This window comes from Nerophis ophidion, linkage group LG05 (assembly GCF_033978795.1).
Source record: "Nerophis ophidion isolate RoL-2023_Sa linkage group LG05, RoL_Noph_v1.0, whole genome shotgun sequence".
In the NCBI taxonomy this organism is placed as follows: domain Eukaryota; kingdom Metazoa; phylum Chordata; class Actinopteri; order Syngnathiformes; family Syngnathidae; genus Nerophis; species Nerophis ophidion.
Genome location: NC_084615.1, coordinates 2,220,035 through 2,234,602, shown reverse-complemented (window position 1 = coordinate 2,234,602; position 14,568 = coordinate 2,220,035). Strand labels below are relative to the sequence as shown.

At 38.0% G+C, this 14,568-nt stretch overlaps 1 protein-coding gene across 4 annotated transcripts in view; it reads left to right on the top strand.

Annotated features, from left to right (window-relative positions):
- Positions 1-14,568, top strand: part of sh3rf2 (SH3 domain containing ring finger 2) — a 61,715-nt gene that overhangs the window by 29,942 nt on the left and 17,205 nt on the right. The gene's annotated exons all lie outside the window — the stretch shown is intronic.

The window sequence follows — 14,568 nt, the reverse complement described above, 5'->3', positions numbered from 1 at the left end:
GGAACTGTGGGATGGAAAAAGCGACGGAGAAAGATCACATGCATTCACATCACCTCAGCACAAAACTCAAAAAGGAAATGGTTGAATGTTTTATAGAGTATGTGCTGACAATCACTGGACTTTTCATGAGGATAATGCATAGAGTCACAGGAAGGTTGTGCCGCCCCGACATGAAAGTTTTCAGCATTCAACTTTGTGCCAAGTGCTTTGCTTCCTGAGATAAGTGTTTCCTTTGATTCAGTTCAAGTTTTGCCACTCTGCTCTGCAACTATACATGTCAGAGCACCAAATTCCACACCACATGAAAGTGAGATAAAAATAGGGAACATTCATGAGGATCTTGAAAAAACAAAGATTTGCAAGCCAGGAAAGTAGAAATATGAGGAAAAATAAGAGATAACTGTGGATTCAGCGTGTAGGAGGATCCCAGAGTCCCTCGGTGTGTCTGCGTATCTCTCATGCTGCTGCTGTTGCTTATGATGATGATGATGATGATGAGTCACTGGTGAAATGTGTTATATAACAAGACACCCCCCCCCCACCCTCTCCACCATACACTGCTTTAAAACTCATTTATTTTCACTAAGCAGGTAACATTCCCTTGCACATCAGCAGATCAGTAAAAGCAGGCCTTAAAGGAAACTGCTGCTGATGCCCCCATCACAATGGACTCTCTTGCAACAAACATTTGCACAATCCATTTGCTTGGTTACTTAGCATTAGATAGCAGACACCTCTAACCACACAAAACTACACCAATAAAACAAACAGTACTACAGAAAATCATCAACAACCTACAATGGTTGCATATATTATGCAAGAACTACATTGTATTCATTCAATTGTTTTTTTTATTACTATTTTATATTTATAAATCATTAATGAATTGTGCAATGAAGCATAAAAGTTTTCTCCAGTAATTATATTTGCAATGCTTGTCTTTAAATACGCTAGTTTATTTTCTGTCATTACCATTTTATTGCCATTTTGTAACTTTTTGATTATTTTAAATTAAGGCTGGGCGATATGGATCAAAAAGGATATCCCGGTATTTGTAGGCTGAATAATGATATAAGATATGTACCGGTATCTTAAACAAAGCGTGCAAAGTGTTAAAGGTTGCTTTAGCGTTTTATGGCTAGTTAACCAGTGAGTTGAGACTATTCAGATTAATTTTGTTGTACATGCTAAGGTAACGTGTTGTTTATTCTTATAAAGTAATTATCCATCCATCCATCCATTTTCTACCGCTTATTCCCTTTCGGGGTCACGGGGGGCGCTGGCGCCTATCTCAGCAACAATCGGGCGGAAGGCGGGGTACACCCTGGACAAGTCGCCACCTCATCGCAGGGCCAACACAGATAGACAGACAACATTCACACACTAGGGACCATTTAGTGTTGCCAATCAACCTATCCCCAGGTGCATGTCTTTGGAGGTGGGAGGGGCCTATCCCCAGGTGCATGTCTTTGGAAGTGGGAGGAAGCCGGAGTACCCGGAGGGAACCCACGCAGTCACGGGGAGAACATGCAAACTCCACACAGAAAGATCCCGGGCCTGGATTTGAACCCAGGACTGCAGGACCTTCGTATTGTGAGGCAGACGCACTAACCCCTCTTCCACCGTAATTAGTTAGCCGTCAAAACAGTTTTTGTTACTTTTGTTTATTAATGTTATATTTTTATATTTTGTGTGCCTGTGTGTGCAAAAAAACAACAAACGTGTGTGTGTGTGTGTGTGTGTGTGTGTGTGTATATAGCTGGGATAGCGCCCCCTGTGACCCCAAAGGGAATAAGCAGTAGAAAATTGATGGATGCATATATATATATATATATGTATGTATGTATGTATGTATGTATGTATGTATGTATGTGTAGGTGTGGGAAAAATCCCAAGACTACTTCAACTCTACAGAACTGTTTCATGAGGGGTTCCCTCAATCATCAGGAGATTTTTCCCACACCTACATATTGCGCTCTACCACGGTATCGAGCACTATTCTCTGGATAATCCAATCAAGACATATATATATATATATATATATATATCTATGTGTATATTTTTTTTTTTTTATATATATATTAGGCCTGTGAATCTTTGGGTGTCCCACGATTCGATTCAATATCGATTCTTGGAGTCAGGATTCGATAATTTATCGATTTTTTTCGATTCGATTCTCGATTCAAAAACGATATTTTTCCGATTCAAAACGATTCTGTATTCATTCAATACATAGATTTCAGCAGGATCGACCCCAGTCTGCTGACATGCTAGCAGAGTAGTAGATTTAAAAAAAAAGACTTTTATAATTGTAAAGGACAGTGTTTTATCAACTGATTGCAATAATGTAAATTTGTTTTAACTATTAAACGTGTTGTCAAGTTTATGAAATGCCATGCAAGTGTAAGCCACTGTGACACTATTGTTCTTTTTCATTATTTTTATAAATGTCTAACGATAATGTCAATGAGGGATTTTTAATCACCGCTATGCTGAAATTATAACTAATATTGATACTGTTGTTGATAATATTCATTTTTGTTTCACTACTTTTGGTTTGTTCTGTGTGGTGTTTGTGTCTCCTCTCAATTGTTCTGTTTATTGCAGTTCTGAGTGTTGCTGGCTCAGGTTTGGTTTTGGAATTGGATTGCATTGTTATGGTTTTGCTGTGTAGTGGTTTGTTGGATTGATTTTTAAAAAAATACATCGATTTTTTAAAAATGAGAATCGATTCTGAATCGCACAACGTAAATGATTCGATTCGTATTCAAATTGATTTTTTCCCAGACCCTTTATATATATATATATATATATATATATATATATATATATATATATATATATATATATATATAATAGTAATTTTTTGTTATTGTTTTTTTTCCTTTAAAAGACAAAGCTTTTTGTTATTGGCTGATGTCAACATTTTGTTATTTTCTCATTGTGCTTCTTGCTTTTTTCCCAATTTTTCCGTTTTTTTTTCTGTAATGTGTCTAGGGCCAATGACAAACAAATCACGATGATTTTGTGTACGTCACGCCATTCGTGTTTGTGAGACAAGAGCGGGTGAAGTGTTCTGCCGTGCTCGGGGGGTGTGGCCTCGCTGTGGAATGAGAGAGGTGAGGCGTGCGGGCATGTTTAGGGGTCATAATGCATGCCTGTTGGCGGCTCTGTTGGTCTCATTGATGTCATATGAATACATATTTATTTGTATTATATTTTGGCAGTCCCACATGGTCCCATAGATTGACTGGTTGGGAACCCCTGCTTTAAAGTGTCATGCACAAATTCCAAGAAAATATTGATTTCTATATTGTTTTTTACAGGTGTGACTCTATTACTCAAATGTATTTCCTCACTGTCCAATGAAAAGCATGTATGTCTTATACTTGTTTGTCAACTTAAAGACCAAGAAAGTGTTAGGGGTTTTGAGTGACAAATGGACCAAATTTAAAGACACACTTTTCATTGGGCAGCAGTGCTCCTACAATTCTGCTGTAGGACATTTCACCTCATTGTTAATAAGCCATTCTGTCTGTTTTCTCTTGCATTAAATCCTGATGAAATAAGATCATATTCATAACATATACCATTTTTTTCTTAGATTTCACTCCCTCATCAGTAAGTGACCTTGATCTGTGTGGGAGGCTATGCAAATGGAACTATAGCCCGAAATATTACACAACACTGTTTATACTCAAACTTTGTTTGTAAATCTACATTGGAGCAAATATTCTAACGCCAAAAATTAATTACACAGCCTCATGATTACCAATTATGTAAACATGATTCATCAGACTGACTTGTCAAAGTTTAATATTTTTGGAGGGTTTTCTCCACTACGTAGTGTGTTGCCTTCCTAAATGTAACAAGAAAAGCACTTGGACAGCTCAGACCTCCACCACGGCCTGCTTCCAAAAAGTAAAGAAGTCTTACAAAAAACCTTGTGAAGGAGGTGTCTATATATTGACCAGAAAAAATAGGGTAAACATCATTAATATTTCATGTCGCTGTTAATAATTTAAGAGGTTTTTGATGAAGAATATGGTTTTTTTTGTATTTATTTGGATGATTTCTACAAAACAATGCAAATACAAATAATAATGAAATAAACAATTACAAACATATTTAATCTAGCTAAAACATATGAATGCTCTTTGTTCTTTCTCATGAAAATGACATCAAGGTAGAGCAAATAATTAAGATTGACCAACCTATAAACTGAAAATATCGCAATATGAAACAATTCTCGCCAAATACTAAAAATGACTATATTTTCCTGCATCCACGCGTTTCAAGATATTTTTTTATTTCAGTTTTTCATTTACTTTTGCCTTCTTGTCATTTTCTGTGAAGTGCTTTAAATTGCCTTATGTAAGATTTGTTCTCTATTAATAAACTTGCCTTGTCTAAAACACTACTAGCACAAGGCAGCTAACAATATAAGTAAAGTCTATAAAGTCCTTGAAAAAATGTTATTAAAAAACGCCCAATAATGTTTTTTACTGGAGGACAACATTATTAGCACCCTAGGAACTTTTCAACATTTCCGAAAATTGGCCCATGTTTGCAACAATAACATTCTTTAAAGCAGGGGTCAGCAACCTTTTTGAAAGCAAGAGCTACTTCTTGGGTGCTGATTAATGCCAAGGGCTACCAGTTTGATACACACTTCAATAAATTGCCAGAAATAGCCAATTTGCTCAATTTGCCTTTAATAAATGACAGTAAATATATATTTAAAAAATGGGTATTTCTGTCTGTCATTCCGTCGTACATTTTTTTTCCTTTTACGTAAAATTTACTATAGAGAATAAATGATGAAAAAAACACTTAATTGAACAGTTTAAAAGAGGAGAAAACACGAAAAAAAAGAAAATTAAATTTTTAAACAGTTTGGCTTCGATTTCAACTCTTTAAAATTCAACTGAAAAAAAATGAAGGGAAAAACTAGCTCATTCGAATCTTTTTTTAAAAATTTAAAATATAATTTATGGAACATCATTAGTAATTTTTCCTGATTAAGATTAATTTTTGAATTTTGATGACATGTTTTAAATAGGTTAAAATCCAATCTGCACTTTGTTAGAATATATAACAAATTGGACCAAGCTATATTTCTAACAAAGACAAATCATTATTTCTTCTAGATTTTCCAGAACCAAAATTTTAAAAGAAATTCAAAAGACTTTGAAATAAGATTTAAATTTGATTCTACAGATTTTCTAAATTTGCCAGAATAATTTTTTTTTATTTTAATCATAATAAATTTGAAGACATATTTCACAAATATTCTTCGTCGAAAAAACAGAAGTTAAAATGAAGAATTAAATTAAAATGTATTTATTATTCTTTACAATAAAAAAAAAAAACTTGAACATTGACTTAAATTGTTTAGAAATAAGAGGAAGGAATTTAAAAGGTAAAAAGTTATGTTTAAAATCCTAAAATCATTTTTAAGGTTGTATTTTTTTCTCTAAAATTGACTTTCTGAAAGTTATAAGAAGCAAAGTAAAAAAATAAATGAATTTATGTAAACAAGTGAAGACCAAGTCTTTAAAATATTTTCTTGGATTTTCAAATTCTGTTTGAGTTTTGTCTCTCTTGGAATTAAAAATGTCGAGCATAGCGAGACCAGCTTGCTAGTAAATAAATTAAATGTGAAAAATAGAGGCAGCTCACTGGTAAGTGCTGCAATTTGAGCTATTTTTACAACAGGCCAGCGGGCGACTCATCTGGTCCTTACGGGCGACCTGGTGCCCGCGGGCACCGTGTTGGTGACCCCTGCTTTAAAGTAAACTGTTCTTTCATTACACCGTCTTATTTTGATACATGTTTTAATGTAAAATGAATGTTCAAGATGTCTTAGTGAAAATTTTAATCAAAACTACGTCAAATCAAATCAAATCAACTTTATTTACGATGCACATTTAAAATTTACCACAAGGGTAGCAAAGTGCAGGTTAAAAGATAACAAGGAAAACCAGCAAACACAACTCAAACAGATCAAAATAAAAACGGTCAAGATGACTAGACCCCTTGTAAGTTTGAGCTTTAAATGCACACCTAAACATTAAATTATGTCAGACCTGGGCAAATTATGCGGCCCGTTAAGTTTTTCAATCTGGCCCGCCGGACATTCATAAATAATTTTTTTTTAGATCTTTGAGATGGAAATTGTTGCTGCCATTATGATGTTTTCAAATGACCGTAAGTCTTCAACTATTCAAAGTATTTCAATGGTTGGAATCCGGGCTTTTCCATGATATACTAGTTACTAGGGCTGGGAATCTTTGGGTGTCCACGATTCGATTCAATATCGATTCTTGGGGTCGCGATTCGATTATAAATAGATTTTCGCGATTCTCGATTCAAAAACGATATTTTTCCGATTCAAAAGGATTCTGTATTCATTCAATACATAGATTTCAGCAGGATCTACCAGTCTGCTGACATGCTAGCAGAGTAGTAGGTTTAAAAAAAAAAAAAGCTTTTATAATTTTAAAGGACAATGTTTTATCAACTGAGTGCAATCATGTAAATTTGTTTTAACTATTAAACGAACCAAAAATATGACTTATTTTATCTTTGTGAAAACATTGGACACAGTGTGTTGTCCAGCTTATGAGATGCCATGCAAGTGTAAGCCACTGTGACACTATTGTTCTTTTTTATTATTTTTATAAATGTCTAATGATAATGTCAATGAGGGATTTTTAATCACTATGCTGAAATTATAACTAATATTGATACTGTTGTTGATAATATTCATTTTTGTTTCACTACTTTTGTTTTGTTCTGTGTGGTGTTTGTGTCTCCTCTCAATTGTTCTGTTTATTGCAGTTCTGAGTGTTGCTGGCTCAGGTTTGGTTTTGGAATTGGATTGCATTGTTATGGTATTGTTGTGTATTGGTTTGTTGGATTGATTAAAAAAAAAAATTAAATAAAAAAAAATGCATCGATTTAAAAAAAAAATGAGAATCGATTCATAATCGCACAACGTGAGGATCGCGATTCGTATTTGAATCGATTTTTTTCCCACACCCCTACTAGTTACTATGGTAATCTAATTAGGTGTACCCCGCCTTCCGCCCAAATGCAGCTGAAATAGGCTCCGGCGACCCCCCGCAACCCCAAAAGGGACAAAGCGGTAGGAAATGGATAGATTGATGAATGTCACAAAGCATCCTGACATGTATTGACATTTTCAAGTACCTGTATGGTGCGACCATAATGTAAGTCACAATACATAATATTCCAATACACAATTGTGAGACCCCCTGATTAAAAAAAAAACTTAAGTGGTACAATATAGAACAAACCTGGGAAAAGTAAGGCCCACATGCTGCCCGTTAAGCTTTTCTATCTGGCCCGCTGGACATTCCCAAATAATTTTTTTAGATCTTTAAAATGGAAACTGGAGCCTCCATTATGATGTGCATTGATGTTTTCAAATTATTGTATATCTTGAACTATACACATGATTTATTTCAATGGCTGGAATCTGTGCTTTTGCATGATTTACTATTGACTAAGGTAATCTAATGAGTTACTATGGTAATCTAATGAGTTACTATGGTAATCTAATGAGTTACTATGGTAATCTAATGAGTTACTATGGTCATCTAAGTCACAGCAGCTCAGACGAGTGTGGGTGGGGAGTGTTTCCACAGAGTGTTTCCAGAGCGGCCAGCCTGAAAGACGCGGAAGGAGATTTTTACAACAAAATTCTAAAGCTTAGTGACATATCAGATAATGGGTGTTTTTTTTTTTTTTTAATATTTCGCTGCTTGTTACATTTTTGCGTTTCGCTTGATTGTAAAATATGTCTATGGACAGGGGGTGTGACATTCATAGTTTGTCAATATTCAGTGTTTTATCATTCAACAAAACATGTAAAATTCCATTCTGTTTTTTAAGGGGGTCTGTGATAACGTTTTCAGCATTCCATCAGACATTGTGAGGTTTTGTATTAGTGTTCCTGAAAATAGATACAGTATATAGACACTTTTTTTCTTTCTAAATTTGGCCCCTGAGTCAAAATAATTGCCCAGGCCTGATATAGAACCTTGGAGAGTAATTTGCAAGTCATTATACACTGCAGTCAATTTTTCCTAAATCAAAATAGTTCAATCCATAATGCATTTCATCTGCATTTCTTCAATAATTGATACTGTTGCCAAGAGAGGTGTCAGTTTATACAAAGTAATACAGTAAACAAGTATACAAATAAAGCTTGCAAAACATTTTTTTGTTACCTGGGTGGAGATGGTCCAATTTTATTTATTGATAACAATTTTGATGGGAGCATAAATCCCAGAAATGTTGGCGTTTTATACACGGTAAACACACCTGGACCCTGCTGGGTCATTGCACCTCGCAAGTGCGTGACTGCTGCTTGAGTGAGACGGCCTCCTTTCATCTGATAAAACATAGACCAGGAATAGAAAACGGACACAGAGAAGTGAAAGGGCCTCAATAATTGAAAAGACGAAGAATGCCGTGTTAAGCTTCTCTCTCATTGTATTACTTGCCAGGAGTTAATGGCGTTGAAAGATGACTAATTGCCCTCATTTCGTCAGGCGTTTGTTCACATTTTCTCATCTGAACAGTGTCAGCCATCATAGAGAAACACACACACACACACACACACACACACACACACACTTATTTATATCCACCATCTCTGAAAGCTAGAATGTCTTCAGGTCATACTCGATGCAAACTATCTCCTTTTTACATGTGCGCCTCACAGCACTGCCTTTCAAAAGTGACTTCTCGCTTCTTTAAACTACTTGTTAATAATTATGGCTGCCTTTTATATTTGGTGTTGGCTTTTTTCAATGGCACGCTGCCTAATGGTCAGGGAGCCTCCCGAGCCAGGCTCCCGCTATAGAAAGGGAAGCTCTTGCTTCACTGGTCTCTATCAATTCTTGAAGCACTGGTTGTGCTTTAAATAGCATGAAACCTTACTGGGACATTAATAATATTAAGTATCTGTTTTGTAGAGCGGCCCTGTGATGAGGTGGCAACTTGTCCAGGGTGTAAACCGCCTTCCGCCCGAATGCAACCTCAAAAAGGACAAGCGCTAGAAAATGGATGGATGGATGTTTTGTAAAGAATAGACAAAATGAATGAAGGAATGAGTATGCCACAAAGTCGAGTACGTAGATCATGATATCTGATTTAAAGGGGAACTGCACTCTGGGGGGAGGGGGGGCTGCTCGGTTGGTAGAGCGGACGTGCTAGCAACTTGAGGGTTCCCTTCCATTGTCTTCCCTCATCCTACTCACTGCCATTGTGCTCTTAAGCAGGACACTTTGCCCACCTGCTCCCAGTGCCACCCACACTGCTTTACATGTACCCGTATTTTCCGGGGAATAGGGCGCACCGGATTATAAGGCGCAATGCCAACGAGCGGGTCTAGTCAGGTCCATTTTCATACAAAAGACGCACCGGATTATAGGGCGCATTAAAGAAGTCATTTTTTTCTAAATGGAAAACACTTCCTTGTGGTCTACATGACATGTAATGGTGGTTCTTTGGTCAAAATGTTGCATAGATTGTTTTACAGATCATCTTCGAGCCGTTTTCTGACACTTCAGGATGCGCTGTTTTGTGGGCGGTCTTATTTACGTGGCTCACCTTCGACGCCGTCCTTTCTTCGTCATCTTTGTTGTACCGGTGTAGCGTGCAAGGACGGGAGTGGAAGAAATGTGAAAAGATGGAGCTAACTGGTTTAATGACATTCAGACTTGACTTTAATCAATAACGGAGCAGCATTTCCTCATCCGTTTTTCACTAGTGCAATAACAAAGCCTTAAATGTGTCCCGTGAAAAAACGTCTGACCGTAACACTCTAAATAACTAAAGTTCCTTGGGTGAATAATGTAAACTCACTACACCGGTATGTTTTAGCGCTTTAATGTCGAGTTTACTGACAGATATAAGTAATAAATTTACACTACTTTATATTAGAAATGGCAACAGCGGTGGATGAATGTCCCATAACAAGAAGATAGAGAAAAAGAAGAAGCTAATTGACTACGGTGTCGGCGTGGACTACAAAGGCGGACTCGCACAAATTTTCAGAACTTATGCAGATCCCAAATACAGATCAGCAGGTACCAGAGGGTAAGAAAAGTTTATTTTGCATAATATCGCGAAACAAAACGCTGGATATCTTACCTTATACACACACACCATAATAATACTGGTATGTTGAAGCCAGTACAATCCATCAAGCAGTGTGGCTTCCTAACTTACCAAAGTTGTACTAAAACATTTAGATTAATTTTTTAACGCTGCGTGTAAAGTTCTATATTTTCAATGGAATATGTAACATTTTGGTTAGGGATATCGGACTGCCGATATTATGGGCCGATAAATGCTTTAAAATGTAATGTCGGAAATGATCGGTATCGGTTTCAAAAAGTTAAAGTTCTGACTTTTTAAAACGCCGCTGTGTACACGGATGTAGGGAGATGTACAGAGCGCCAATAAATCCTAAAGTGCACTGCCTTTGCGTGCCGGCCCAATCACATAATATCTACGGCTTTTCACACACACAAGTGAATGCCACGCATAGTCTGTCAACAGCCATACAGGTCACACTCAGGGTGGCCATATAAACAACTTTAACACTGTTACAAATATGCGCCACACTGTGAACCCACACCAAACAAATATGACAAACACACTTCGGGAAAACATCCACACCGTAACACAACAGAACAAATACCCAGGAACCCTTGCAGCACTACCTCTTCTGGGACGCTACAATATAAACCCCCCGCTACTCCCTACACCCCTGCCCCCACTTCAACCCCGCCCACTTCAACCTCCACATGCTCTCTCAGGGAAAGCATGTCCCAAATTCCAAGCTGCTGTTTTGAGGCATGTTAAAAAAAAAATAACGCACTTCGTGACTTCAATAATAAATATGGCAGTGCCATGTTGGCATTTTTTTCCAGAACTTGAGTTGATTTATTTTAGAAAACCTTGTTACATTGTTTAATGCATCCAGCGGGGCATCACGGCATAATAATGTGTTACTTCCACGACTGTATATATCGGTATCGGTAGATATTGGAATCGGTAATTAAGAGTTGGACAATATCGGAATATCGGATATCTGCAAAAAAGCCATTATCCAACATCTCTCATTTTGGTGGTGTTTAGTCATATTGCAGTCTACACGTATCTCTTATGTGTGACTCCCTTCTACTGGTCACACCTATTTCACCATGTACCAATTGAAATAGCTTTGAGGTCGGTAAGCACAACCAAAATGATTCTGTACATTAGGCGCACTGCTAAGTTTTGCGAAAATGTCAGAAAAATAAGGTAGTTTAACAGATTTCACAAAGTAAAGCGCTTTGAGTCGCTAGAGAAAAAGGGCTATATAAATATAATACACTTCATTTTTTATTTATTTTTTCATATCATTTACAATCATGAGGGACAACAAGACGGATGTATTCTATTTTTAATGCATTTCAACTCGTAAATAAAAGTCTGCTTACAATGGAGCCAATGAGAGGTCCTCTTTTCCCGCTCAAAAAGCCCTCTACAAAAATATCTCAAATGTGGCAACAATACTCCTTTGACATGTTGTGACCTGAATTTATTAGTGATATTGTTGTTATAATTGCTAACGCAGACTATTTTTAGAGGCGTATTGTCACAGTTAACAAGCTTGTTGCGACTATTTTGGCATCATCTCCTGGTGAGCTGTTTTCTAGCCTCAAAGTTTGTGTAAGATTATGACTTATTAAGATGATGAAGAATGAGGACATACATTGAGAAATTACTCAACTTTGGTATTATGTCGAAAAACCCACTGCTCTGCCCCCTTCTCCTGCGTGGAGAGGTTATTAAGTGACCACAGATGAAGCGCTAGCTGTTCAAAGTCCAGACCCGGGGTAGACCACTCATCTGTGCATCAGTTGGGGACATCTCTGTGCTGCTGACTTGTCTCCACTCAAGATGACCCCCTGCTGGCCCCACTATGGACTGGACTCTCACATTATGAACTAAATCCACTGGACGTCCATTGCACAGGTCGCCCAGGGGGTTGCAGGTCCCCTCCAAGGTTTCTCATTGTATCCCATTGGGTTGAGTTTTTTCTTGCCCTGATGTCGTTGTGGCTTGTGCAGCCCTTTGAGATACTTGTGATTAAGGGCTGTATGAATACTTTGATTCATTGAAAAAGATAACATTTAATGACAACAGTTTTATTATGTTTGTTAGCTGTCATGAAGTCTGCAGTGAGTAGTAATCAGTGATGTTGTCGAAGGAAAAAGTGAATGTGATACATTTTTTTCAATTCATGCGTATTTTGAAGTTATCAAAATATGTAACATTACATGTTATATTGCAGGGGTCGCCAACCTTTACCACTCAAAGAGCCATTTGGACCCGTTTCACAAAATAAAGAAAACTATGGGAGACACAAGACTCTTGACATTTAAAATGAAATAACACAGCATACAAAGTTTTTTTTTTTTGCTTTGTGCTATGTATTAAGCAGGGGTCTCAGACACGCGGCCTGCACGTTAATATGAAAATGTAATATTGGTGTGCCCCGCCAGTTTTATTTGAATTCCGCTTGACAACATCACATTTCAATCAATCAATCAATGTTTGCTTATATAGCCCTAAATCACTAGTGTCTCAAAGGGCTGCACAAACCACCACGACATCCTCGGTAGGCCCACATAAGGGCAAGGAAAACTCACACCCAGTGGGACATCGGTGACAATGATGACTATGAGAACCTTGGAGAGGAGGAAAGCAATGGATGTCGAGCGGGTCTAACATGATACTGTGAAAGTTCAATCCATAATGGATCCAACACCGTCGCGAGAGTCCAGTCCAAAGCGGATCCAACACAGTCGCGAGAGTCCCGTTCACAGCGGAGCCAGCAGGAAACCATCCCAAGCGGAGGCGGATCAGCAGCGCAGAGATGTCCCCAGCCGATACACAGGCAAGCAGTACATGGCCACCGGATCGGACCGGACTCCCTCCACAAGGGAGAGTGGGACATAGGAGAAAAAGAAAAGAAACGGCAGATCAACTGGTCTAAAAAGGGAGTCTATTTAAAGGCTAGAGTATACAAATGAGTTTTAAGGTGAGACTTAAATGCTTCTACTGAGGTAGCATCTCGAACTGTTACCGGGAGGGCATTCCAGAGTACTGGAGCCCGAAATCAAAACGCTCTATAGCCCGCAGACTTTTTTTGGGCTTTGGGAATCACTAATAAGCCGGAGTCCTTTGAAGGCAGATTTCTTGCCGGGACATATGGTACAATACAATCGGCAAGATAGGATGGAGCTAGACCGTGTAGTATTTTATACGTATGCCAACCACCTCCATTTTTCCGGGAGACTACCTAGTTTCAAAGCAACTATTCTCTCGACTGTCTGCTGGTTTTCACCCAAACAACAATAATAAGGGTGTGCTATGATGACAATGCGTTTAGCGCCCTTTACATCCTTAACAAACATTCACATGTTGTATGAGGCTTCTGCAGACACACATAAGCGACTGCAAGGCATACTGAGGGTTGTGATATAAACAACTTTAGCACAAAAAAATGACAAACACATTTCGGGAGAACATACGCACTGAAACACAACAGAACAAATACCCAGAATTCCATGTATCCCGAACTCTTCCGGGCTACATTATACACCCCGCTAGCACCAAATCCCGCCCCCCTCAACCAATGCACGGAGGGACTCAGATAGCATAGTAATAAAACGGACGCGACGACATGGTCGAGAGGACGTTTAAGGCATTGCCATCAATATTGTTGTCCGGGTGAAAATCTGAGAATGTTATCCTGGGCAGATTTCTGGGAGAGGCGCTGAAATCCGGAAAACCTCCCGGAAAAATGGGCGGGTCGGCAAGTCTGCAGCTGAGCCACATCAGAGCCGCTGGTTGCCGACCCCTGTTATAGTGAATGTGCCGATTATATTACATATAGTGTGTATAAAACCTTGATGGAGGTGTATGGATGTTTTTAAAGCACTTAATAGGGGAATAGAGCGACTCCTACAGGCTCCATTGTAAGCGAACTTTTGATTGAATTTATGTATGACTCAGAATGCATTAAAAAAAGAAAAACATGTGTGCTTGTCTTACATAAGGACTGTAAACGATAGGCAAAAAAAAAAATGCAGCTAAGTTGATCAGTCGGCATTGCATCATAGGACCATCGGTTGTGTCTAACATTTTCAGTAATTTATTTAGATTCATGAGACATCAACATGTGTGAGGATGATGCATACACACCTATTGGACTCCCTTTCTTCCCTCTTACATTGCCATTACATAATCACATCCAGTGGAATGTACAGTGGGGCAAAGAAGTATTTAGTCAGCCAGCGATTGTGCAAGTTCTCCCACTTCAAATGATGACAGAGGTCTGTCATTTTCATCATAGGTACACTTCAACTGGGAGGGACAGAATGTGAAAAAATAATCCAGGAATTCACATTGTAGGAATTTTAAAGAATTTATTTGTAAATGATGGTGGAAAATAAGTATTTGGTCAAGCATTCA